The sequence below is a fragment of the Furipterus horrens genome, unplaced genomic scaffold, assembly GCF_987537825.1.
Source record: "Furipterus horrens unplaced genomic scaffold, mFurHor1.1.pri manual_scaffold_7, whole genome shotgun sequence".
In the NCBI taxonomy this organism is placed as follows: Eukaryota; Metazoa; Chordata; class Mammalia; order Chiroptera; family Furipteridae; genus Furipterus; species Furipterus horrens.
In genome coordinates this window covers 100515559-100542697 of record NW_028327177.1, presented here as the reverse complement: position 1 = coordinate 100542697, position 27139 = coordinate 100515559, and the positions used below count along the sequence as shown (strand labels likewise).

The 27139-nt window shown below is 37.3% G+C and overlaps 1 protein-coding gene and 1 non-coding gene across 7 annotated transcripts in view; both read right to left on the bottom strand.

The window, feature by feature from the left end:
* The window catches only part of GRM7 (glutamate metabotropic receptor 7), an 862741-nt gene that overhangs the window by 496791 nt on the left and 338811 nt on the right, over positions 1-27139 (bottom strand). The gene's annotated exons all lie outside the window — the stretch shown is intronic.
* On the bottom strand, positions 17063-17221 carry LOC150004894 (U1 spliceosomal RNA). Its single transcript, XR_016512579.1, has one exon. It is a non-coding gene; the product is annotated as a U1 spliceosomal RNA (small nuclear RNA).

The following is a 27139-nucleotide window of genomic DNA, read 5'->3' as shown; positions in this document are numbered from 1 at the left end:
GTTTCTAATGAAAATAACATGAATCATCAGGGAAGACAAAACACAAATGAGCACACACACAATTAGAAAAACCCTAAGCATTCTTCAGGTGTATACTTTCCATTTGAGCATCAGAAACATTTGCTTACAAATTTCTGTGATAACAGAGAACAGTTTATTTTGGGCATTTTTAGGGAGAGTGAGGGCAGTAGTATTAGTAACCTGCACATGTAAGAACGTGGACACAAAAGATGTGTTATTTTCTGATTTTGAATAAACCTCTAATGTAATCTCAAATCCTTATACATTATGCAGAAATGAGACAATTTCATCTGTACAGTGTTAGCAAAGATGGCATTAAAATATTCCGTCATCAATTTAGGTATCACTTTTATTATTTTGAGAAAATAAAAATTACAAAATATATCAAAAATTCCCCAGTCAGGGCCTATCTCTCACATATGCATACATACACACACACACACACACACATGCACGGAAATGCATACACACATACATACATTTACAGTCTATCAATTAACAGTAGAGTACTATCATTGGTTATGTGATTATGCTAACATATGATAATAATGCAAAACTATGTTTCCTATGGAAAAGTTATACCCTTTGCTTTCCCAAGCTTCTGAATTACAAAAATATAGCATAGAACCACTTGTTTCAAAATAATGACGCCTTTATTTTATTTTTATTTACTTTTTTATTGTATTTTTCATTTACCATTTACCCCACTTATACCCTTTTTCACCTCTAGACAAGCCCCTCCCCCATGCAATCACCACACTTGTCCATGTCCGTAAGTCCTTTTTCTGTTTTGCTTGGTCCCCCTCACCACCACCCGCAAACCTACCCTAGAGCTGTCAATCTGCTCTCTGTCCTTGAGTCAGTCTCTATTTTGCTTGTTAGTCTGTTCATTAGATTCCACATCTGAGTGAAATATGGTACAGTATTTGTCTTTCTCTGACTGGCTAATTTCACTTAGCATAATGTTCTCCAGATCCATCCATGCTGTCACAAGGGTAAATTTTTCTTTTTTTATGGTCAAGTAGTATTCTATTGTGCAAACAATCCAATTAAAAAGTGGGCAAAGACCTGAATAAACACTTCTTGAAAGAGGACATACAGATGGCCAACAGATATATGAAAAGATGCTCAATGTCACCAATCATCAGAAAAATGCAAATGAAAACCACAAAAACCTATTACCTCACATCTGTCAGAATCGCTGTAGTCAATAAATCAACAAACAAATGATGGTGCGGATGTGGAGAAAGAGGAACTCTTCTACACTGTCGGTGAGAATATAGATTGGTGCAACCACTGTGGAAAGCGGTACGGAGTTATCTCAAACAATTAAAAATGGAAACACTTTTTGACCCAGCAATTCCATTTCTGGGAATTTATCTGAAGAAACCCATATACTAATTTGAAAGAATATAAGCACCTCTATGTTCATTGCAGTGATATTTAAAATAGGCAAGATTTGGAAGCAGCCCATGTCCATCAATAGATGAGTGGATACTTAGTTATTTTTAAAAGATCAGAAAATTGAAAAGCCTTTACATAGAGACATGACTAGAGAGTTTTTATAAATGGCAAATCTTTGATAATTCTCTTCAAGTCCTCTGACACAAAATATCTTTGCGAGGAAGGCTTTCCAGAGAGGGGCAACTGGATGGGAAAACCACCAGGAAACATCTGGGTATTAACAATGGGAAAGTTGAAGTTCCTCTAATTTTCCAAGAAAGCTGTGTTTAGGGTAGTGACTAAGAAAGGGACATGTCTAGTTCTTCAAAATTTCATTCATGGGGACATTTGTTTAGACTTTAAGATTTATAAAACATTTTAGTGCATAATACTTAAAAAAATACATGTTAACAGCCATCTGAGGGAAGAAAAAATTGGTTTTTAATATCACTTCAAACATGATGAGAGGAAATTGAGGCTCTGATGAGCTAAAGGGTTTGCCAGGAGTCATGAAGTGCATCAGAATCATGACAGACTTCACTTTGACTCCCAAATCTCTGTTCTTTCCAATAAAGCAAATAATTTTCAATGCCCAGAAATACTAGATTACAAGGTGTTACCCTGGATTTTCTAAATCAGAATTTGGGGGTGGGGTACATCTTAGTTTCTTCACATGTTTGAAGTAATAGTAAAAACCAATTTTCTTTTTCCCTCAGAGGGCTGTAAACATGTATTTTAAAAGTAAGTATGCACTAAAATTTCTGAGGAAAATATATTTTTTAGCAAATTTTCCAAGTGTTGCTTATATTATAATAACATTTCCACCTTGTTAAATTATTTGTCCATTTATGTGGAGGTTACTTTTTAAAATATATAATAAATACATAGTTTCAGGAAACAGAAAAAAAATAATTTTCTCACTTTGAAAGAGGTCTCAATGGGGACATATCATTATTTACAAATGAGTCTTCTAAGTCTTTCTGAGCCCTAATCTTAGAAAAATCCCGGAGTATATGGAGAATCCAATATTACAAACTCTGCAATATTTTTTTAGAAGAAGTCTGTAATTGTCTGAATAACTATACCAAAAAAGCGAGAACAAAAAATAAAGCCAGGATTACCTTTCCCAGTGACAAACAGATCACCCTATTTACTTTTGTATGTATTATTCAAACCTAACAGTGTTTCCTTTCCTTCTGGCCCACCCCAGGAAGAATTATAAGATCTCTGAAATCTGACCTAATATGAAATCTTTGTTGGATAATGAAATATTTAGATGTACAAAGTTTGAAGTTCAGGTACTTGTCTACATGTGTAGAAGAGTCTGTACTTGTTTCATTTAATAAACATTTATATTCTCTGAGCATGAAGCAAATCGCTAGATACATAAAGAAAAATAAAACATAGCTCCATCCTCCAGATATGCACAATACAGGGAGAGAATCTGAGGAAACACGATAGAATGACCTTTCGGACGTGTAGTTATAAAAGGGCATGACCTTATTTTGTTTGCTGTTGAATCTTAAGCACCTAGAATAATGCCTGGGACAGTCAGGGGCTTAATAAATATTTATTGAATTAATATTTTGAGAAACATTTAAATCTAATCATCAGCTGTTACTAGAAATGATTAATTGCTTTCACCCTTTCCTATAAATACTGATTTGTGACCTTTATATTTATTGTATTGCCTTGTTAATACCCTTCAAAAACTCCATTTAAACTGTATAAAAAGTTTTTAATTGTGGGTTCCTATACCCAAGAATCATCACTGGGTTAAGTGTCTTTTCCTCCTTTTTGCTGATTATTACAAAGTATCACTATAAGCATCCCAAACTAACATTGAATGAGGTTCCTCAGGCAAATGTATATTCTTCAAATAGTACTTCTATATAAAATAAAGGAATTGAGTCACCAACTAGACCCTAATAAAGGATTCAGACATAAGCCTCTTTGATACTCATTACTGGAAAATACTTTTTTAATGAAATTATCTTCATTCTATGTGGTGGATGCTGTCGTGAACTCAATGGACCCCCCCTCAGGACCAAAGCCTTAATTTCCCCAGCTGCTAGGAGTGTTGGCAGCTGATGGCTCTCTTATAATGGCCCTTGTCCAAGGTTATGTCCCTTCCCCAGAGGCAGCCTACATCCAATGACTTGTCCATGTGCCTCAAAGCAGCACAACTCTGAAGGGCAAGCCCAGCCCAGAGGCCACATTGGATCTTTTGAGGCCTTTGTTGTGACTGCATGGAAGTTTGATCCCTTCCTCTGCCTCTCTGCTCCCTCCATTCTATCACAGGTGTTCCCAAGAGTTCTCCCCAATGAATTCCTTGCACACCCATATATGTTTTATAACCTGCATCCCAGAGCACCCAAAGTTAGACACCTTATATTAAGGCACAGACAGTATTTGTGCAGCTATGATTAAGTCACTCAACATCTCTGGATTTCATTTTTCTTCTACTTGTAGCATTAAGAGGTTGAAATAGGTCGTGTCCAAGGGCCTTCCTACCTCTAAAGTTGAATGATTCAACTACTCAGTGTTATTCTGTGATAAATGAGTGGTCAATTCCATAAATGTTTGAAAGAAAAACATAAGTATCATTAATCTTGGAGAGAAGTAGTAAACCAGTTTTCATATCGGGATAACACAACAATACCTCTTTCTTTGTCTTCTGAAAGAAAATGCTCTCAGAATATTGTTTCTCACTTACTGAGCTTGTATCTAAAAGAATCTGTATTGCCTCCTCAGAGACTGACAGAACAATAGGAACTATCTCATTTGAAGCTCAGTGGCAGCATGGGGGGAGTAAACATGTGTAAATGGAGCAGAATTAGCAAGGTGAAAACCTAATAACCATCCAAATAGTTAAAAATTTTGAACCAAGTTTTGCAACACAACCATAGCCATTGCTGCAATAATGCTACTAACAGCCCACTGACCCCTAAACCCCACTCACTGGATATGTGCTAATTTGTCCTATAATAACATTTGAACACACAGTATTTTCCCCAAATTTGTTAGTTTCCTGGTTTCTCTTCCTGTGGGTCAGGATGGTCCAACTTACATCTCTCCCATGGGTGTCCAGATAACTTTGAAGACTTTTCTCAATGTGAAATGAATGACATCATCCCTCATGAATCTTCCCATCATAATGCCCTGATAGAACAGTCCTTGTAAAATGTCATTCTTTGCAGTGGACATACTGGTTTCTGTTTTACTCTTCAAGTCTGAACTGGGATGTCCTGGGCCTTCTTTCTTCTTTTCTTGTTCCCACCCAGCTTTAGACAGATAAGTCCTCCTTGTCTTTCAGCTAGGAAGTATCTTTTTCAGAAACATTCTCCTTTATCCCTTCCTGTACTTTAATGAGAGCAAGTTCCCCAGTATTCTGGATACTTCTTAGTGCTCAGCACAAGTTGAAATTATAAGAGTATATTTGTGCAAATATTTCACTAATTTTTAATCTTTAAAGTTTCTACAAGACAGACTTTTTTGTTATGTGTTGTTTTGCGTTTCATTATATCTCCAGAAATTAGGAAAATGCCTGACCCACAGCTTGTACTTAATATTTATTGTATAGCTGGATGGATAAATAAATGGATGGACAAAAAGACAGAGTAAATGAATGAGGAGACAGAGACAGAGAGGAGAGGGAGAGAGGGAGAAAATGAATATCAGGGAAACCAGGTAGATATTTCAGGTTTCCTACGATATGGTAGAAATGAAAAAGAATAGAATGTAAACCTCAGTGCAAAAAGAATAAGAGAAAAGAAAAAGAAAGACCCCCCCCAAAAAAAAAACAAATGAGAGAGGCTAAAGAGAGTTTGGAAAACTACGCTTCATTTAGATGGGGTGGATTAATCTTATTGTTCGGCATATAATATTTCAAATAGAAATTGCGTGGAATGTTGGGCATGGTGAAGTCAAGACTAGACAGGTAGTTTAGGAGAAGATGTGCAGGCCTGTAATAGCTGATCCCACTTAAAGAAAGAGGTGAGCCTCGGGGAACAACATTTGGTACTTGGGAAAAAACAAGACCGCCGTCCCCTAAAAAGAGGAATACAGCCAAACAGTGGTCACAGGACCAGGGAGACCGAGGAACACAGCATCAGAGACATCAAGAGTGGACTGAATGAAAACAGCGATGATTTAGTGATGTCAAATTCAGTAGAGGGGTTAGGAAAGAGAGCAGGCTCCCTTACATTCCTCCTTAATAATTTGTGTTTTCTTTTCTTTTCTTTTTTTTTTTTTAATTTTTATTTTCTTTTTTCTTTTTTTTTATTTTCTTTTTTGGTTTTTCAATTATAGTTGTCCCATTTTCCCCCCATTGCTCCCCCCTCCCAGCCCATCCCTTCTCCCACAATCATATTCCTCCCTGTTGTCCATGTCCATGAGTCATTCATACACGTTCCTTTTGAGTCATTCATACACGTTCCTTGACTAGATCCTTCCCTTACTTATCCCCCTTCTCTCCCTCCCCCCTCCCCCCTACTGACTACTATTCTAGTCTTTGCCTATGTAGTTTGTTTGTTTGTGTTGCTCTTTAGTTTCCTGTATTAGGTGATATCATATGGTATTTTGCTTTCTTTGCCTGGCTTATTTCACTAAGCATAATTCTCTCTAGTTCCATCCATGTTGTCGCAAATGGCAGGAGTTCCTTCTTTCTTTCTGCTACATAGTATTGCATTGTGTAGATGTACCACAGTTTTTTGATCCACTCATCCACAGACGGGCACTTAGGCTGTTTCCAGCACTTGGCTACTGTAAACAGTGCTGCTATGAACATAGGGGTGCATAGGTTTTTTTGAATTAGGGTTTTAGGATTTTTTGGGTATAATCCTAGCAGTGGAATCACTGGTTCAAAAGGTAGTTCCATTTCTAGTTTTTTGAGGTAGTTCCATACTGTTTTCCATAGTGGCTGCACCAGTCTGCATTCCCACCAACAGTGCAGTAGGGTTCCCGTTTCTCCACATCCTCGCCAGCACTTGTTGTTTGTTGATTTGTTGATGATCGCCATTCTGACAGGTGTAAAGTGGTATCTCATTGTGGTTTTTACTTGCATCTCTCTGATGGCTAATGATGTTGAGCATTTTTTTCATGTGCCTATGGACCTCCTGTATGTCCTCTTCGGAGAAGTGTTTGTTCAGGTCCTTTGCCCATTTTTTAATTGGGTTGTTTGTTTTCTTGATGTTGAGTTGTATAAGCTCTTTATATATTTTGGAAATCAGTCCCCTGTCTGTGATGTCATTGGCAAATACGTTTTCCCATATGGTTGGTTTCCTTTTCATCTTGCTGATGTTTTCTTTTGATGAGCAGAAACTTTTTAGTTTGATGTAGTCCCATTTGTTTATTTTTTCTTTATTTCTCTTGCCTTAGGAGATGTATCCGTGAAGATACTGTTATATAGGATATCTGAAATTTTCTTGCCTATGTTTTCCTCTAGGACTTTTATGGTGTCACGGCTTACATTTAAGTCTTTAATCCATCTTGAGTTTATTCTCGTGTGTGGTGTAAGTTGGTGGTCTAGTTTCATTTTTTTGCACATCCCTGTCCAGTGCTCCCAGCACCATTTGTTAAAGAGGCTCTTCTCACTCCATTTTATGTTCCTTCCTCCTTTATCAAAGATTAGTTGACCATAGAGGCCTGGGTTTATTTCTGGGCTTTCAATTCTGTTCCACTGATCTATATGTCTTTTCTTATGCCAGTACCAGACTGTTTTGATCACAGTGGCTTTGTAGTATTGTTTGATGTCTGTATCGTGATTCCTCCTGCTGTGTTCTGTCTCAAGATTGCTTTTGCTATTCGGGTTTTTTGTTGTTGTTTTTGTTCCATATGAATTTTTGGAGGATTTGTTCTAGGTCAGTGAAATATGTCATTGGTATTTTAATAGGGATTGCATTGAATCTGTAAATTGCTCTGGGTAGTATGGCCATTTTGATGATGTTGATTCTTCCCATCCCAGAACATGGTATTTACTTCCATTTATTTGTATCTTCCTTAATTTCTTTCTTCAATGTTGCATAATTTTCAGTGTACAGATCTTTTATCTCTTTGGTTAAGTTTATTCCTAGGTACTTTATTTTTCTTGTTGCTATAGTAAATGGTATTTTCTTTTTTGCCTCTGTCTCTGATTTTTTATTGTTGGTGTACAGAAATGCCTTAGATTTCTGTATATTTATTTTGTACCCTGCTATTTTGCCAAATTCACTTATTATATTGAGTAGTCTTTTAGTGGAGTTTATAGGGTTTTCTAGGTATACTATCATGTCGTCTGCAAATAGTGATAGTTTTACTTCTTCTTTCCCAACTTGGATGCCTTTTATTTCATTGTCTTGTCTAATTGCTGTGGCTAGGACTTCCAACACTATGTTGAATAGGAGTGGGAGAGTGGACAGCCTTGTCTAGTTCCCGATTTCAGGGGGAATGCTTTCAGTTTTTGTCCATTGAGTATGATGTTGGCTTCAGGCTTCTCATATATAGCCTTAATTATGTTAAGGTATGCTCCCTCTATTCCCATTTTGCTGAGTGTTTTCATCATAAATGGGTGTTGTACTTTATCAAATGCTTTTCCTGCATCCATAGATATAATCATGTGATTTTTGTCTTTCATTCCATTTAGGTGATGTATTATATTTATTGATTTGCGAATGTTAAGCCATCCTTGCATCCCTGGGATGAATCCCACTTGATCATGGTGTATGATCTTTTTGATGTATTGCTGGATCCTGTTTGCCAAAATTTTATTGAGGATTTTAGCATCTATGTTCATCAGTGATACTGGCCTATAGTTTTCTTTCTTTGTTGTGTCTTGACCTGGTTTTGGGATTAGGGTAATATTGGCTTCATAGAAAGAGTTTGGGATTTTTCCCTCTTCTTGGATTTTTTCGAATAGTTTGAGGAGGGTCGGAGTTAGTTCTTCCCTAAATGTTTTGTAAAATTCGCCTGTGAAGCCATCCGGTCCAGGGCTTTTGTGTGCAGGGAGATTTTGGATTACTGTTTCAATTTCCTTCTTTGTTATTGGTCTGTTGAGACTTTCTACTTCTTCTTGATTCAGTTTTGGAAGGTTATATGTTTCTAGAAATCTGTCCATTTCTACTAGGTTGTCAAATTTCTTGCCATATAGTTGTTTGTAGTAATTTCTTATAATTGTTTGTATTTCTGAGGTATCAGTCATGATTTCTCCTCTTTCATTTCTGATTTTGTTTATTTGAGTCTTTTCTCTTTTTTTCTTGATGAGCCTGGCTAGAGGCTTGTCGATTTTGTTTATTTTTTCAAAGAACCAGCTCCTAGTTTTGTTGATTTTTTGGACTGTTCATTTAGTTTCTATGTCGTTTAATTCTGCTTTGATCTTGATGATTTCCTTTCTTCTTTTTGCCCTAGGCTTTGTTTGTTGTTGTTGTTCTAGTTCTTGTAGCTTTAGGGTTAGATTTTTTATTTGAGATTCTTCTAGTCTTTTCAGATATGCCTGTATTGCTATGAACTTCCCTCTTAGGACTGCTTTTGCCATGTCCCATAGGTTTTGGGCTGTTGTATGTTCATTGTCATTAGTTTCTAGAAATTTCTTGATTTCCTCTTTGATGTCATTGTTAACCCATTCATTATTTAATAGCGTGTTATTCATTCTCCATGAGTTTGGGTGTCTTTGATTTTTTTCCCTGAGGTTGATTTTTAGTTTCAAGGCATTGTGATCTGAAAAGATGCTTGATATGATTTCAATTTTCTTGAATTTGTTGAGGCTTGTTTTGTGTCCTATTATGTGGTCTATCTTTGAAAATGTCCCATGTGCCTTTGAATAGAATGTATATTTTGCTTCTTTGGGGCGAAAAGTTTTATATATATCAGTTAAGTCCGTGTGGTTTAGTGTGTTGTTCAATGCCTGTATATCTTTGGTGTTTCTTTGCTTGGATGATCTGTCTATTGTTGATAATGGAGTGTTGAAGTCCCCTACTATGAGTGTGTTGTTGTTAATATCCTTCTTGTGGTCTTCTAGTATTTGCTTTATGTATTTGGGTGCTCTTATGTTGGGTGCATATATGTTTATCAGTGTTATATCTTCTTGATGGATTATTCCTTTAAGTATTATGAAATGTCCTTCTTTGTCTCTTTTTATTACCCTTGCTTTGAAATCCGTTTTGTCTGATATGAGGACTGCTACCCCAGCTTTTTTTTCAGGTCCATTTGCTTGGAATATTTTTTTATATCCCTTTACTTTCAGTCTGTGTAAATCTTTTGTTTTCAGGTGTGTTTCTTGTAGACAGCAAATATGTGGGTCCTGTTTTCTTATCCATTCCATTACCCTATGTCTTTTAATTGGAGCATTTAATTCATGTACATTTAAGGTTATTATTGACATGTATTTATTCATTTCCCTTTGTATCTGTCTTCCTCTACTCTTTTTTTGTTTTTTCTCTTCCTTTTTTTTTTTTAGAATATTCCCTTTAGCATCTCTTGCAATGCTGGTTTTGTGGAGATGTATTCTTTTAGTGTTCCTTTGTCTGAGAAACTCCTTATTTCACCTTCTATTTTGAATGAGAACCTTGCTGGGTAGAGTATTCTTGGTTGTAGGCCTTTGTTTTTCATTGCTTGAAATATTTTTGACCATTCCCTTCTGGCTTGTAATGTTTCTGTTGAGAAATCAGTCGATAGCCTTATTGGAGCTCCCTTGTAAGTTATTTGCTGTTTTTCTCTTGCTGCTTTTAGGATTCTCTCTTTGTCTTGGAATGTTGCCATTTTAACTATGATGTGCCTTGGAGTGTGTTTTTTGGGGTTCCTCTTTATTGGAACTCTCAGTCCTTCTTGGACTAGCATAACTTTTTCTCTCATCAGGTTCGGAAAATTTTCTGTCACTATTTCTCCTATCAGTTTTTCAATTCCTTGCTCCTTTTCTTCTCCCTCTCTTATTCCGATGATCCTGATATCATTTCTTCTAATGCTATCCTGTAATTCCCTTACATCTTGTTCATATTTTTTCATTTTGCTGTATCGTTTGAGAATTATTTCCTATATTATCCTCTAACTCACTAATCCGATCCTCTGCTTCATTTAGTCTGCTTTTGACTGATTCTACTGTGTTTTTTGGTTCAGAGATTGCATTCTTCATTTCTTCTTGGTTCTTGTTGATAGTTTCTATGTCTTTTTTATGTTGGTGTAGTTCTCCATAAGTTCCCTGTAATTTTCTTGGAGCTGTTGGTAACTTCCTTGGACCTTGTCATAGTTGTTTTTGAGGTTTTCGAGCATATTGAGCTTCGTCACCACCATTGTTTTGAATTCCATGTCTGACATTTGGGCTATGTCTATTCCATCTACCTCTATTTCTGGGGATTCCTCTTTTCTTTTCATTGAGAGGTTGTTTCTGCATCTTACCATGTTGGATTCTTCTTGTTTGTTTTTGTTATTTGGATTTGTCTGCTTTGCCTTCCCACCTTTATGGTATGAGATTTTGTATGGTAGATCTGGGGGTTTCAGTGGTGCAATCTCTTTGATCTCCTGAGCCTGATGTTCTTGGGGTATCTTTTATATTGTTTGTTTATGCTGTCTGGTTATATTTCAGATGCTTTTTGTTAGGATCTTCCTTCTGGCTAGTTGATTGAGAGTCACTCTATCCACTTTATCTTGAATTCTTTTGTGGAGATGTCAGTTAAGCCTTTGTGTGTTGTCTTGTTTTTCTGTATCCACAGCTGGTCTAATGAGGTGGGTCAGAGGTTCCTGTTCCTTGCAGCAGTGGGCCCCTGCACTGTGCATTCCTTTGGTGTCTGTTGGAGCTAGCCAAGGTGTCTTTGCAGGCATGCCTGTGAGTGGGTAAAGTGGCCCGAGAGCCCACCTCAAGCCTGTCATGTAGCACTCCAGGAGTTTCCCAAGGGGGCCAGGGAGTTATCCTCAGGCCTGCCGCACTGTGCTCCAGGAGATGGTCTCTCGCCTACCAGTGCTGGGCCCCAGACACTCATGTACAGTGGAAGTGAGCGATTGGTGCCTATTGATGTCGGCGAGGTATTTTTGTACTCGCGTGCCCCTGCTCGCCCAAGGCAGCTGGGAATCTAGCCTCAGTGCAACACTCCAAGTGAGTGTCTGTGAGTCGCTGCTGCCTGCTGTTCCGGCGCCACAGCTGCCCACCATTCCCGCACCTGCCTGGGCCTGAGCGAGTGCTCTGCGTTCCGGCCTGGCACTCGGGCCTGGCTCCCATTGGAGCTGGCCAGAGGCAACTGCGCACAGTCTTCTGTGTATCCAGAGGTCCCTCCCTGCGCCCATCTGGGCACTGATCTTATGTCTGTTGGGGTGTGTCCGAGGAGCCCCTGGACTCTCGGCCCTGCGCAACTGGGCCAGTGAATGATGGCACTTCCCTATGCGTGCCCGTGACCCAAGGGGAGGGTTGGGGAGTGAGCGTGCGCACCTCTGCACCTGTGCTCCTCAAGAATGTACTTTCACCCCTAAACTTTCCCCAGTTCTGTAGTTCACAAGAGAAAAATATAAAGAAAAAAATTACGATTTCACTTGCCCAGCAGCACGCTGTCTCCCGTCTTTCAGCGCCTATGCCACCTGGTCGAGTCCTGTCTCTGCCAGCTGGTAGAGATCCACTTTCCTCCTGACTTCCCTCTGGGGAAGCCTGTGGTCGCCAAAAAGTCTTTGTGTCCTTTCAGCCGCAACTCGGTCAGCCACCCCAGTCAGCAATCCCGTTTTGTCCCTTTTTCTTCTTTCACTATCTTCACTAAACAGTTTGTTCCCAGATGGTTTTTCTCTAATCCAGCAGTGCCAAGGCTCGACTCCTGCCAGTGTCCAGCTGCTCACTGAGATGTTCTGTCTCCAATTAGTCCAAACTACAGACGGGTCTCGGGAGCCTGAGAGTGCAGCCTCCCCTTACTCCTCTGCCATCTTCCTCCATTTGTGCTGTTTTCTAATATGAGATCTAAAATGCAAACTGAATTATATCCAGGATCATGTTTAATCCTTATCATCTCTGCTCTTATACCCAGATTCCTGAGTGCTACTAGAAAAAGACAAATTGCAGAGCAATATGGGATGATGCCACAAGTTTGTTAAACAGAATAAAATGATTTGTTTTATAGAACTACGATCAGATGTATTAGTGATCATCCTTGATGAACCTGAATACCCACAGAACCCAATACAGTCTAGAGACAAAGAAATGATGGCAGCTAGTGTTTACTCTAGTGGGTGCTGAGTGAAGACTATGCCTTGTGAGCAAGGCTCCCTCTTGTACCTCCATGGCTGGGCAGTATGCTGACACACAGGAAGTGCTACTGTAGATTTGGTAGATAAATCTCTTTCACAGATGACTCAACTGAGGATAAAAGAAACTGCCCACCATCACACACTAGCAAGCAAGCACAAGCCATCCACGCCAACCTGAGAATGGTCGCTCTAGACCCCTCTGGCTTCCAGTCAATAGCACTGGATTCACATTCTTTGTGTCACCTCATTCCTGACCACTGAAGAAGATGTCAAATGAAGTGAAGGCCAGGAACACATCCATTGTGCTCCCTCTTCTAGTATCACTGTCATTTGAAAAACAATTGAGTAAATAAATGAGTGAATGAATATTTGGAGATCAAATATAGGTGTGTGTGTGAAATGATTATTATCTCTTATTCTGGAGCATAATTGTGGTTGAATATGCTGTTGTGAAAAATACTAATGCTTTTAATGCCTTTTTCAAAGTGCTTTCTCAAAATTTATCTTGACAGTCACATTTGAATTTAAGGCGACTGCACTGAATACAGAAGTCCCAGCATATCTAAATGACCTATTTAGTAATATTTCTCCTTGGTGCTTCAGGCATTTCTTAGAAAAAAGAAAAAAACATTGTTGAGTAAATAAATCCCATTTTAATTGTTATAATTGCAGAGGTATCTGAAAGATAAAATATGTAATTTTCATCAAGTTTTTTGAACATATAAAGCAAAGTCAGTATGACTTGGAAAGATAGAAACATATTCTGAAATTTATGCTATGAGTGTCTTAAAAATGTTAACTACCTCCTATAATTCTACTGTTTCCCATTATAGAGTTTAACATTCTACACATTTAGTGTCCAAAGCTGAAGCCAAGAAGAGAGGATTCTCAATGTGACACAGAAATCTTAATTTATGGAGATGCTATTACAAAGAATTTCTTTCTTCTACTTGGGAGTTAGGATATTTCATCAGTTCATTCAGATCTCTGTTGTGGCTCAGCTGATGTATGTGGAGGGGACAGGGAGATGGGCAGGGCATGAAAAGTGAGCCTTCAGATGGAAAGGAAAGCACCATGAGAGAAGAGGCATTAAGTGACATCTTCATACTCCAGAGCAGTAGATGGCAAGCTTGTGGGTATATTAGAATCATCTGGGCCACTCTATAAACTCCTGATGCACAAGCCCTGTTCTGGACTGATGAACTCAGGATCTCTAGGAGCAGGATCCAGGCAACAGCATACTTTTAAACTCCCCAGGTAATTCTGACGTTCAGCCAAGCTTGGGATCCACTGTTTCCATCTCTCTAATGTAGGCAAATGTTAGAAAGTGGGGGACCCAGCAGTTTATTTGAGTTTTGCTAATTGTGTTCCTTCATCCTCTCATTCTCCCAAGCAAATCTTTGTTCCCTTTTATTTTCTTCTATTTCTCTTCCAGGTTACATTTAATTTCTCGTGCTAGCTCACTTCACTACTGCCCCTTCTCTCCATCCAAATAGCAGTCTACATGCATTGTTAGCCAAAATATATATATATATATCTTGATTGTATTTTCAACACAAACCCTTCTTTGGTACTCTTTCCACTTAATCAGCTCCTGGGGGTTCTGATTCTGTTACAAAGCCAGATGTTTGGAAGCAAGCCTCCACCTAGTAGAGCACATAAAATGATAAGAGAAGGCCAAAATGCCTTCAAATTTCCTTTGTAGCACCTTGTTCTTTAAACCAATCATGGTCACACTATAACAGACTGCCCTGAAAGCTACCAATGCCTCTGAATTTTCCTTGCAGGGTTTAGCAGGTATATAGATAGACTGTTTTATCTTGCACCTCAGAAAAAACAGGGTTATTTTTTCCTAGTCAAAGATGACTCAATATAACCATTATCAGCACTGTTATACATCTGGGATAATAAAGGAGGCTGGCTTTGTGAGCTTGTGGACCTTGCTTTATTAAATTTGAGTTTTATTAAGTATGTAATACTTGATTTCTTTCCAGCAATTATTTTAAATGTGGACCAAAAAAAGCACATTTGATATAATTTAGTTGTGCAATAAATAGGATGGCCCAATATAATGATCAATTATTAATGAATTAGTAACAGATAAATAATTTCCATAGATTACCCCTAAGCTTCCTTTTAGCTAATAATGATAGCATATTTTTCCACTGAACATTTAATAGGAGCTGCTAACAAGTTGCAAAATTAGAAGATTCAAGTTTCATTACCTTTTGATTTCCCTATCCGCCTTCTAATGAGAGACCTAATGAGCAAAAAAGTGGCCAGGAGAATACAGTGAAAATGACAAAATAGAAGCAAAAATGCTACAACACACAGACCCATGTGCGTTTCTCTCACTACTCACATCACATCAATAACTAGCATGTAAGAGGCTCCTCTATTTATTATAAGTTTTTAGTGTATATTTGAATTAGAATGAGAGTAGTGATACAAATCACAAGCAAAGGTGAACATGTTTAATACACTGAGGTACCTGGGGGAAGTTTAAGAAATATTTAAAGACACATAGCACAATTCTATTCATTCCTGTTTTAACCAGGGTGTTTAAGTAAACATTTAGGCCTTTCTTTGATGTGGTTATAATGAAAATATTATCAACATACATTCTTTTTTTCTACATAAAATATCTTCGTGGCCAGTTTATCAGTAGCAAGTGAAAATTATGGTTATTTCTCTGTACTGACATCATGGTTTCGCCTTTCCTACCTCCCCACATAAGTCACCATGCAAACATTTAACCACACACTATACTGCATGATGTGCTGCATTTTCAAAATATTAAATCCATTCTCAAATGAAGATTTACTATCTCAGAGAATATTGAAGTCAATGAGTCTTGATACTGGAAAGCAAGTTCAAAAGGAAACATGATGTAATACTATTAAATAAAAGTAATACAGCTTAACAATTCCACTTTGTGCATGGTTCTGAATAAGTTATGTGTCTGAGCTAAGGATATTCCTTGGAGGCAAAGACTCCATTTCTTGGTGACATCAGAGTATATGTGAATTGGTTGACCTAGCTGTGAAGTTAAACAATTTTTTAATTTTACCTGAAGATCTTTTCCATATTATTAATTCAAAGTTAAAGGGTTCACAAGAAAATGGTGACATTAAGTATAAGTACCACCATACATAACCTGAGAGTCCCAGATCTTCACCCTCTTTGAAATTATTCTTATTTTTGATGTGGCTCTGAAAACCAAGAATCACCCAGTTGATATGAACATTGATGTGAACTTGCATGATCAAGAAAAAAGGAAAAAGGACTCATGGGCATGGACAACAGTGTGGTGATTGTGGGGTGGGGACAGCGTGGAAGAGGGATAAATGGTAATGGAAAATATACAATAAAAAAGAGCGACTTAAAAATAAATAAATGAATAAAACTCTAATCTTCATATTTTCATAATTCACTCTCAATGTAGTAAGATCATACTAAGTCACACTGCTATCTTCTTTCTACACTTATTTTTGGAAATCATACTTAAGTAAATCCAGGAAGCAAGACAATTATTTTTATTTACTTATCTGGAGCCAAACCTTTTCAGTTTTTAACAAATTACTTATTTACAAATGAAAAACAACACTGAAATCCCTACCACATTAACCCACAACTGAAATTTTACATATTTTTTTCTTACAAAGCTATTTTTTATATGAGTAATTATTAATGGGTTCATTTCTAAATGGAGAGTAAAAATCAACAGTGCTCTATAATGAATGCAGCACTGGGCCCAGTGTTTTCCTATTTCTGTTAAAAGCAATACACTCTCCATCATTCTCAATGGAGAAGTCAGAATGGGACGCCTGATGCAGTCAAGAACACTTTTCACACTTGGCAAGTCCTTCCCATCTCTGAAGTTATTTGCCTACTCAGCACCCATTTCTCCAGTGTTTTCATGTATGTGTCCATTCTTCCTTAGGCGGTAGTCCATGGGCTTCCGGGAGAGCTGGACTAACCCCTGGACCTGATTAGGCGAAGGGGTCCTTTATCCCTTTCCCAGTGGTGGACTTGGGAAAACAATCTAACATCCAATACCTATATTTACAGTGAACAGTAAGAATAAAAATACATGTGAGCATCTATTTCCTGTGTGTCTGAGGACAAAATATTTTGTTTATTATATGATGCCTAATGTATCAGGAGGTTCATAACTTTTTCAAAAACAGTCTGGACTCAGAACACAAAACATTTTGAAACTGCACTTCAATAAGAATCTGTTTCTAAAATGCCAATGTCCTCTAGACAATTGTAGCTCAAAGTCTAGATTGTGAAAATGCAGATTAATATAGAGCTTAAATTTCCATAAAGTTAAAAACGTTTTCTAAACTTCAAACCATTTTCCTGAGGATTTTTGACTTAACATGGTCTGGGATTTAATTTTTTTACAGGGAGATCACAGATGCAGTCCCCAACTACAATTATGCAGTCGAGTTTCCCACATTTGGGGAAATTGCAGAAGTCAGCACACCCGGAGTGCAATGGACAAGCCTCGCCCTGGGAAAACCACCTTCATGATCATGGTATCTCCCTGCCAAGTAAGTGTAAGATGTGTTTAAGATGAATGATTTTACTTTGATATAGTTGAGCATCAAGGGTGATATTTTTAAAAGCAGTAGAAGAAACTTTGTGTTGTGCTGTTGTTTTAAAATAGTTTGTATATTTGACTTAGGAGTAGTAAATTGAGAAATAGCAATAGCAAAGGCTGCTGGAACCTTTAGTATTTAATGAAAGAAGATAACATATGGCAGGGAAAACATTTATCTCTACCTGTATCATAAAGTAAAGAACAAGATAGCCCTGAAATTACATTTGATTTAAGACAAGATGACTATAAAGTTTCTGAACTAACCATGCCAGAACCAAAACAAAGCAAAACACACACAAAATAAAAACCAACCAGTAGTACAGACTATATTGCTTGAAAAGCTTCAGATATAATAGAAGGGTAAGAATAATATAGTAAAGTTCCAATAAGGTTAAAAATACCTGCTATAGTCATAGTAAAAAATAGAAAAAACCTTCAGCCATTGTCATATTCTGTCAAGGCAATATATTAAATTTTGTTCCAAAGTACATTCTTTACTAACTATATAAAGAGTTAATTTCATTCGAACTATTGCTTCACATAAGAATTATACTTAAAAAAATTATATTTAAGCCAGATGCCCATATTTTATCTCTTATACATCTGTTATCCTATCAATTATCCATCATACAAGGTGAAAACTCTAGGTTTCATATTAACTAGCTATATGATCCTGGCCAAGTATCTTAAACTTGGTATGCATTAATTTCCCTCTCTATGCATTTAGGATAACAGGATCTGTTTCTGAAGTGGTTATCTAGTATATTACATTAGAGAGCATTCACAAAGTATTTACATAATAATGCCTGGTAAACAGCAAAAATTCAAGAAAGTTTAACCATGGTCATTATTATTAATGTCTTATCTTAAATTGGCAGCAGGATCCAAGTTATAGCTGCCACAGAGATTGTAAATACATGAACTTGCAAAAGAACTGAGTGACTGACTCAGGAAGGAAACACCCTTTCTGAAACAGTTTTTCTGGTTCCAGTATATAACTCAGGGCCACTTTTAATAAGCATAAAACTCTCCTCTATTCCTTTAATGTCATTTGATATTTTAGAATAAATTCAGATTAAACCAATTATAAAATTGAATGTGTTTTTACAAACTAATCATGCCCCTCCTTCAAACTCTAGATATTCTAATATGTTTCCCTAGGCAGTACTTCATGAAGTGTGGTCCTAGACCACTGATATTAGAATGACCTCAGGTGAGGCAATTTATTAAAATGCAAATTACTTAATTCCCAACCCAGATTGAAGGAAGAAATGTGGTGGGGGATGGGGAGGTCTGACAATCTTCAGTTTGTGCTGCCACCCGAGGTAAATTTTTATGTACACTCAGATGTGCAAAATATTCATCCAGGACATTGGTTCTCAGAGTGTGATTACCAGACTAGCAGCATTAGTATCACCTAGAAACCCATCAGAAATACAAATTCTCAGGCCCCATTCCAGACCCACAGACTCAAACTCTGGTTTGAGCTCAGTGGTGTGTCTTCTAGGGGGTTCTGAGGTAAACTGACATTTGAGACCTGCTCTAGAATCTTGCTATGCAAAGTGTGGTCAAGGAGCAATGCTTGGGCACCACTGGGAGCTTGTTAGAAATCAGAAATTTGAGCTTCACCCCAGACCAAGTGAATCAGATTCTACAATTTAAAAACACAACAGATTATTTCTATGCACATTAAAATCGAAGAAACACTGGCCTAGGGCAATGTTTTTCAACTAACTTGAAAGTAAAAATATAACTTCCCAAGCCCATTCCCTGGAAATTCTGGTTCTGAAGGTCTAGGATGATTATAAAGTGATATATATGAGGTCTGTCCAGAAGGTCTCCAGCCATGTAATATGAAAAATAGAGACATTTATTGAAGAAGATACAAGAAACCTTGTACATAGGACAATGACACCTCAGTCCCCTTCAAAGTAGGCACCTTGGGACCTCATACAATTCTCCCAATCACCATCAGCTGCCCCATCGTATTTTCCTGAATCTCATTATAGGTCTGAAATCTCTTCCCTTTCAAAGGTGATTTTAGTTTTGGGAAAAAACAGAAGTCACAGGGCACCAAATATAGGCTGCAGGGGGCCTGAGTCACCTGGGTGATTTGATGTTTTACTAAAAAGCTCTGCACAAGATGTGATGCATGAGTGGGTGCATTGTTGTGTGAAGCTGCCCATCACCAGTTGCCTGTACCTGCAGCCTTCTGAATTTTCCAAACAGTTTCTGCTGAGGAATGTTTAAGCTTAACTCAAAATTTGATGCCTATTTGTTGTTCTACTTGCTCAGTTATTTTGAATGCAATGGCCACACAGTACACATGCTCATTCATGGCATCCACCACCCCTACTGACTAGTAAGTGAAGTTGTCCATCACTGTTCACGTATGCACATTTCGTCCACTCTCCTTGGCTGTCAGGTTACATCGAGGTCATACAAACTGTTCTCACTATATTAAAAATGGCTGGACTTTTTTCAGACAGACCTCGTGTGTGTGTGTGTGTGTGTGTGTGTGTGTGTGTGTGTGTGTGTGTGTAAATTTTAGGAAACATGGCTTTGGAGAAAAATTTCTGGGCACCCACCTAAATTATAAATTATTGCTCTTATATCATGGTTTCAAAAACATTTGGGGCCAGATAATTCTTTGTCGTTGGGACTATTCTGAATAGTGCAGACATTTAGCAATGTCTCTGGCCTCTCTCCCCATTAGGTAGCAATAGCAGCCTCTCTAGTCAAGACAATTAAAAATGTCTGCAGATATTGACAAATATCTCCTGAGGGAACAAAAAGCCCCTGTCCTCTGTTGGGAGCCATCACTCTTGAAGACAACTGTTATAGTTATCTACTTCTGTATGAGATAATCTGCTACCAATTTTAGGAGCTTAAAACAACCACAATGTGGATTTTCTCATGGGAATAATTCAGAGGAGGGTTAGGTCAGGGTTCTTTTGCTCCATGTGGCATCAGCCATGGGACTCCCTTGGTTGCCTTCCATGAGCAGCTGACTCACACATCTGGTCACTCAGAGCTCTCTCTGTCCAAGTGATGTCTCAGCATCTGCCAGTCAAACCAATCCAAGCTTCTTTACAGCATGATGGATGAATTCCCAAGAGAGAAACAGGAGCTTTCAGGATCTTAATGGGTAGGCCCAGAATTGTCAGTGTCATTTCCTTCACATTTTATGGATCAAAGCAAATCCTAAGGATATCCCAGATTCAAGAGGAGGCGCACAGACATTCCTACTCACAGGAGGGGAGGGATTGATGGCAGTCATCTTTAGAGACTATGTACCACAATGAGCCTTTCACATACAGTCCACTTTAATAACAGAAATGGCCATACCCTGTTATACATCATATTAGACTTCTTTTTCATTGGTTTTTTGAAAGATGCATATAGAAAGAATTTTTTCTGGCTTCCCAATTTCATTGCCTCCACTCTAAACCCTTTCCCCTTTGGGAGAGTAAACTTTTAGAGTTAGAACATACATATTATAAAATATACATACTATACCATAGAGCTAGATGTGTTTTTGCATCCTGGATCAGGAAGGTTATTAATACCCAGGAAGCCTCCAAGTTATTACCTTTCTCCCAAAGTAGCCACTGAATCCAATCACTATAAATTAGTTTTAATCTACTTTTAAATTTCTAATAGATGGAATATTAAAATACTGTCCCTTTGTGTTTGGCTTCTTTTGCTCAACATCATGCCTAAAGATTCACCTGTGTTGTTGCACAAAGCCTGACTCTTTTGACCTCTCCTCAACAGGATGTCTATCTTCCATCTCTTTTCTTCCCTTTCATCCTTCATTCCTTAGTTATATTAATCTTATTTAAAAGCTAATGCTATAGTTCTGTTGAAAATTTATCAACAGTTCCTGCATTTACAGAACTTCCAAAATAAAATCTAGATGTTCAACTCCCACAATCTAATACCAGTCTATCAAACCTTATGTTATTCAACAACCAGAATACTCATCTAGGTTCCACTTAATCTTAAACTTCCCTCATATTTTCATTCAGCCTTACTGGGATCCTGGAATTGAGGACTAGACTTCCATCCATGGTCCTATACATTTCTTTTTCTTTTCTCACTTGAGTTGGTTGGTCTTTCAATTATGTTTTAAAACACTAATAACTATACTTTCAGCCAACTGGTAAATAACAAACCTCATAACAACAAATGTGAAGTTATTTCTGGCTAAATAGGTTTAGAAAAAAAGAAAACCTTTAGTTAGATGATGTATTTGCTCCTTAAAAATATTATCTCAATTAGAAGCATGAAATTCTTAAAATATAAAACTTGATTGAGATTTCAAAAAGACAAACTGATTAGCAATAAGTAAAATGGAAAAAGTCAAGAAAAGCAATTGAACACAGATCTGCATTAGTCGTGATACATTATCTCAAATAATTAATCATCCTTCTATTCTAGAACTCTGTCAGGAAAAATAGCATTGCTTGAATCTAATAACCACAGACTTAGAGTTACCATATATTAAAGAAATTAAGTCATCAGAGGAGCCTAAGGGTCTGAAAGGTAGTAATTATTGAAAGTATCGTAAATATTTATTTTGAACATGAAGGAATAGTGCAGATTAAAAATTTCTTTATTTGAGAGAATGTTAAATCTATCTCCATTTAGTCAAGAAATGAATATAATTGTAAATCTTTATTTTGAATGTGAAGTAATAGTGGATATGAAAAAATGTCTTTACTTGAAGGAAGGTTATATCTGTCTTCATCTAGTCAAGAACTGAATCTACTCTGTGGGTGTCAAGGTGACTTAAATAACATCAGTAGACAATGTTCTTCCTTCACCAGAGTTGGGAGTCCTGCTTAGGTCAAAGTTTATCCTAATATAGGTAGTTCCCAGCTCCTGGTTGATTAACCAGAAGCATCATGGTCACCAAGATATCTTTACAAAACAAAATCCTCTAGTCCGACTCCCTAATCTAATGAATCACATGAGATATAGTGGCTGAGGGTATGCATTTTTAAGCTAATGTCTACTCAAACTCTAACAGGGCATTTAAGTTAAGAAATGTCTACTGTTGAGAACAGAAGGCGTACCAAAGTGTTTCAAATGTTCTTGATTCAAAGGATGTCTTGGATTTAAAAAAAATTTTGCAGTTACCTGAAGTTCTATCCATTTATTTGTTTATGCAATATTTGCTGGGTGGCTATTGTGTACTGGCATAAAGTGAACACATTCAGGTTTATGAACACATGGAGTATCAAAATGAAAAGGGAAAGCAGGTATTAAACTAACAAATACAGAACACAAATTTGTAATTACAAATATGTCAAGACATATAATTGTTATAAGTATAATGAAATAAATTATTTGGCTTGATGTGAAGATTCTGATAAGGTGGCCTGATTGAGACTGGAGATTAGAAGCATCTCCATTAAGAAAATGACATCTAAGCCGAGACTGAAAGATAGGAAGTACATTTCCAGGCTGAGGGAACAGTATCTATGAAGGCCCCAAAGTGGGAAGAAGAAATGTGGTTTGTGAGGAACAAAAAGAACGCCTGTGTGTTTGAAACAGATGAGTTGTTCAAGTTCAAGTGTATAGGCAGAAGCCACTCAGTGTGATGGTTAATTTTATGCTTCACCTTGTCTGAGCCACAGGTCCCAGATGTATGGTCACATTATTCTGAACACTTCTGTAAGGGTGCTTTTGAATGAGATTAACATTTAAGTAGGTGGGCTTTTAGTAAAGCAGACTACACTCCCTATTGTATATGGGCTATATGGGCCTCATCCAGTTGGCTGAAGGCCTGAACAGGGAGCAGAAGACTCACTTCCTCTAAACAAAAGGGGATTTTGCCAGAAGATGTCTTTCAGATTTGAATTGCAACATTGGCTCTTCCCTGGGTCTTCAAGCTGCTATTTGATTAGACAGATGTTGGAATTGTCAGACTTTTATATATACACACATATCCTATTGGTTAATTTTCTCTGGAGAATCCTAAATAAAACAACACAGCTTAGAAAACGTATAATGCACATTTTATTTTGCCTGAGATTAAAGTAGAACACCAATGCAGAGATGTGTCATTAGCAAATATTGGTCATCATATATTTAGTTCTAATAGATACTCTTTTATACTAGTACCTCAGGAAAGCCTTCTAGAATGAGCTACCAGATTCACTATATCCCCCAGCTCCTTTGTCTCTTTAATATTCTCTGTCATGCATTTTATATCTTTCCTTTTTCCTTATTTATTAAATAAAGTCCACTTTCATAATTTCTGTAGCTTTCTGCTTTAAAGATTTTACTGGAGAATTCATTAAAATAAAGTAGCTTTGAAGCCAGTTTAACTCTATGGCCCCCAGCATACCAACTACATATAGTTTCCAAATCCCAATTTTCTTTCTCTAGAACTCGCACAGAGTGTTGATGAATGACAAGAAAAATTCAACTCAGATCACTAAGCTATGACAAACATCAATTTATTTTCCTTTGTAGAAATAAATCTGTGAAGAACTTGCTTTGAATTGGGATGCATAGTGGGGGTTTTCCTGTAATATTTTCATGGCTCCCTTCCAAGGGAAGCCACCAAACTAAATCAAATGAGACAGGCAGTTTCTCTGGCACAGAAGCACTATGCAATGCCTGCATGAATTTTGTTTATTATTTTTTTAAGTCATGTACAATATTTGGCCTTTATCATTACAAATATATTTTGATAACCAACTATGCATAATACCATGAACAATACTACTATGAACAATGCAACTATGAACAATGGTATGTGCTAGGCCAGGAATTAGGGATTGAATAATCTGATTGCATACATCACTCATTCATTCATTCAACAAAAACATGATGAATGCTAAACCATGTGGGGGCTCTGAGAATATAGCAGTGAATAAGACAACGTAAAGCATGGATCTTTCCTTCTTCCGCTGGATCCTCTTTTATTCAGGAGGGGTGAGAAAGATTATAATATGATAATTCAGCAAGATGATTTCAGAAAACAACTACATCTGTGACTATAATCATACACACACACACACACACACACAAACATTTAACATATATTCTGTGCCAGAAATTGCATGAAGATTTTAATCACATCAACTAATTTTACCCTCAGAACCACCCTGTAAGACAGGTACTGTTATTAACTCTGTTTAACAGATTAGAACACCAAGAGTCATCAGGAAGTTAAATAACGTGGATAAAACTGAGTACAGCCAGGATTTGCCTCCAGGCAAAACACAGTGCCTGGGTATCCTACTTCTGTGCTCATTTTGGTGCTGTGAGGGGAGGGCAATGGGGGTCCACTTTAGGTGGGAGAGTTAGAAAATACCTCCCTGAGGATCAATGTTAGTTCTGAGGCATGACTAATAACAAAGATCCAAGGATTCAAAATGTTCTCTAACTCAAATGACTTAAAATCTAAATAGAAATAAGACATCTAAAATAACAGCAACATCTAATACTTTTGGAATGCTCCCTACATTCTAAACACTGTATTAAGCACACCAATTAATATATGTTTTATTTCATGTAGTTATTACAACATTCCTATGAGGTAGTGAAAAAAGTATATCTTTTTAATAAGAAAAGAAGACTTGGCCAAATAAGGTCAAATGAAGACAGGCCCTGTGTAGAAGGTCAGGTATCCATGGGCTTACTGGCAGGTTTTACCTGTGGCATTTCAGCACAAGGTTGGAGGTAAAAGCCTGATGGCTGTGGGTTGAAAAGTGAAGGATAGACACTGAGTAGAAACTGTAATTGGAGATTATTTACTTGCGGAGTTCAGCTGTAAAGAAAAATAGAAAGGGTGAGAAATAAAAGTGTATTCCAAGTCAAAGGAGAGTTGATCATATAAGATGGAGGTGACCTGAACGTATTTCCAGGCTGTGTGGAAGGAGCCACGAGGAAAGGAAAAATTAGAAATGCAGGAGGGAGAAAGAAGAAGAACATCAAGAGGCACTCAGAGCAAGAGCAGAGGCAGAGATACGTGAGCTTTGAGGCAAAGACACACCTCTTCCCTGGGCAATAGAAAAAAGAAAATAAAATTAGATGCAATTCCATATTTTAAAAATATAAGAACAAGAACTGGACTAACAAGCAAAATAGAGACAGACTCATAGATAGAGAGCAGGATGACAGCTAAGGGTCAGGGGAACATATAGGGTGGAGGGATTTAGCAGAAGGAATAAAGGACTCATGGATATGGACAACAGTGTGGTAATTCCAGGGGGGCAGGGGGCTACAAGGGAACTCAATGGTAATGGAAAAAAATACAGTAATTTTTTAAAAAAAGAACAGGAAAATAAAGGAGAATATATTGAAAGAAATTTGTTTTTGTAGGTGACAAAGGCAAGGTTTAATTACCTGGGGAGTGAGGTGGAGAATTTGGAGGCTGGTGCAGGTATCTAATGCCCAAGCTGGAGAATGGACAAGGAGGCTAACCAAGGACATTTAGAGAATTATTGGGTGGACACAAAAGAGCCAGCTGAATTTGATATACATTTAATAGCATTGATCTACAGTGGCATTTCTGAAGGTCTGTCACACGGACTACCTGGATTAGATTGTCCTAGGGCCCTTGCAAATAATGCCAATTTGTGAACCTCATTCCTAATCTTTCTAGGTCATCTGAATTGATTCTGGTACTCATAAAGTTTGGAACCACTGATCTAAAGCAGTTTCTCAAACTCTTTCTGTCCCCAGTATCACTTAGGCTCTTGCTACAGTACAGATTCTTAACCTTTGGCCAGATCTATTGAATGCACCCTCAACAGAGAGTGCTGGGGTTCTGTGCTATTGATGAGAAGCTTAGCAGTTTCTGATTTGAAGTTTAGATATCATGGAACCTGGTAAGAACTATTAATAGTGGCATATGAGTGCACAAAGATAATTTTTAATTTTTACTTTTTAAATTAGTATATAGTAAAATGGACATTTTTGCTGTTCAGTTATATGAATTTCAGCACATGCATAAATTTGTGTAATCACAATCAAAATCAGAATACTCAAAAAGACTCTCTTGTGCTTTATAGTTAAATTCTCCCCCAATCACTACCATCTGGCAACAACTGACCCATTTTACATCACTTATTCTTGTTCTTTCCAGACTGTCACATACATGGCATCACAGAGTGTGTAACCTTTTGAGACTGACTTGTTTCATTCAGCATAATGTCTCTGAGATTCATCCAAATTCTTGATGTTAGCATTTTTATTTTTATTGCTGAATAGTATTCCAATATATTGGTGTACCACAATTTGTTTATACACTTACCTTTTGAAGAACATTTTGGTTGTTTCCAGTTTTTATTATGAGAAACGCTTCAATGAACATCTGTGCCTAGAGTTTTGTGCTAACGTAAGCCTTCAATTCTTTAGTGTAAACAGCCAGAAGTGGGGTTTATATAAAGATGATTTAGTAATTTCTTAACAAATAGTTATTGATCAATCATTACATATAAAATAAAGTTTTAACTGTTTTGGTGTAAAAAAATGATTACCTAGAATAATTTGAATAAGATGCAGAATAACCTTCTATTTAAAGGAGATGTATATACAGTCATTACAAAGGAGTGAAGGATGGGGTGAGGGGAAGGAGCTCACTGGGGAAGTGCTTGCTGCCTATGGGTTGAACATCAATATAGTCACTTCAAGACTGACATGATTACATGGCAGGCCACCTTCTCCTCTCATGGCTATGGTTAATATTATAGAAACCTGTAAGCTCCAAAGTAAACCAATTTCAATAAAGTAAAAAAAAAAAGCTTTAACACATACTGTTTACCACTCTATCAAAGAAAATAGAATGGTGTATGCAGAGTCAATACTTGATAAAGAATTAAAGGACTTCTGGCCAAGATGGAGGCGTAGACA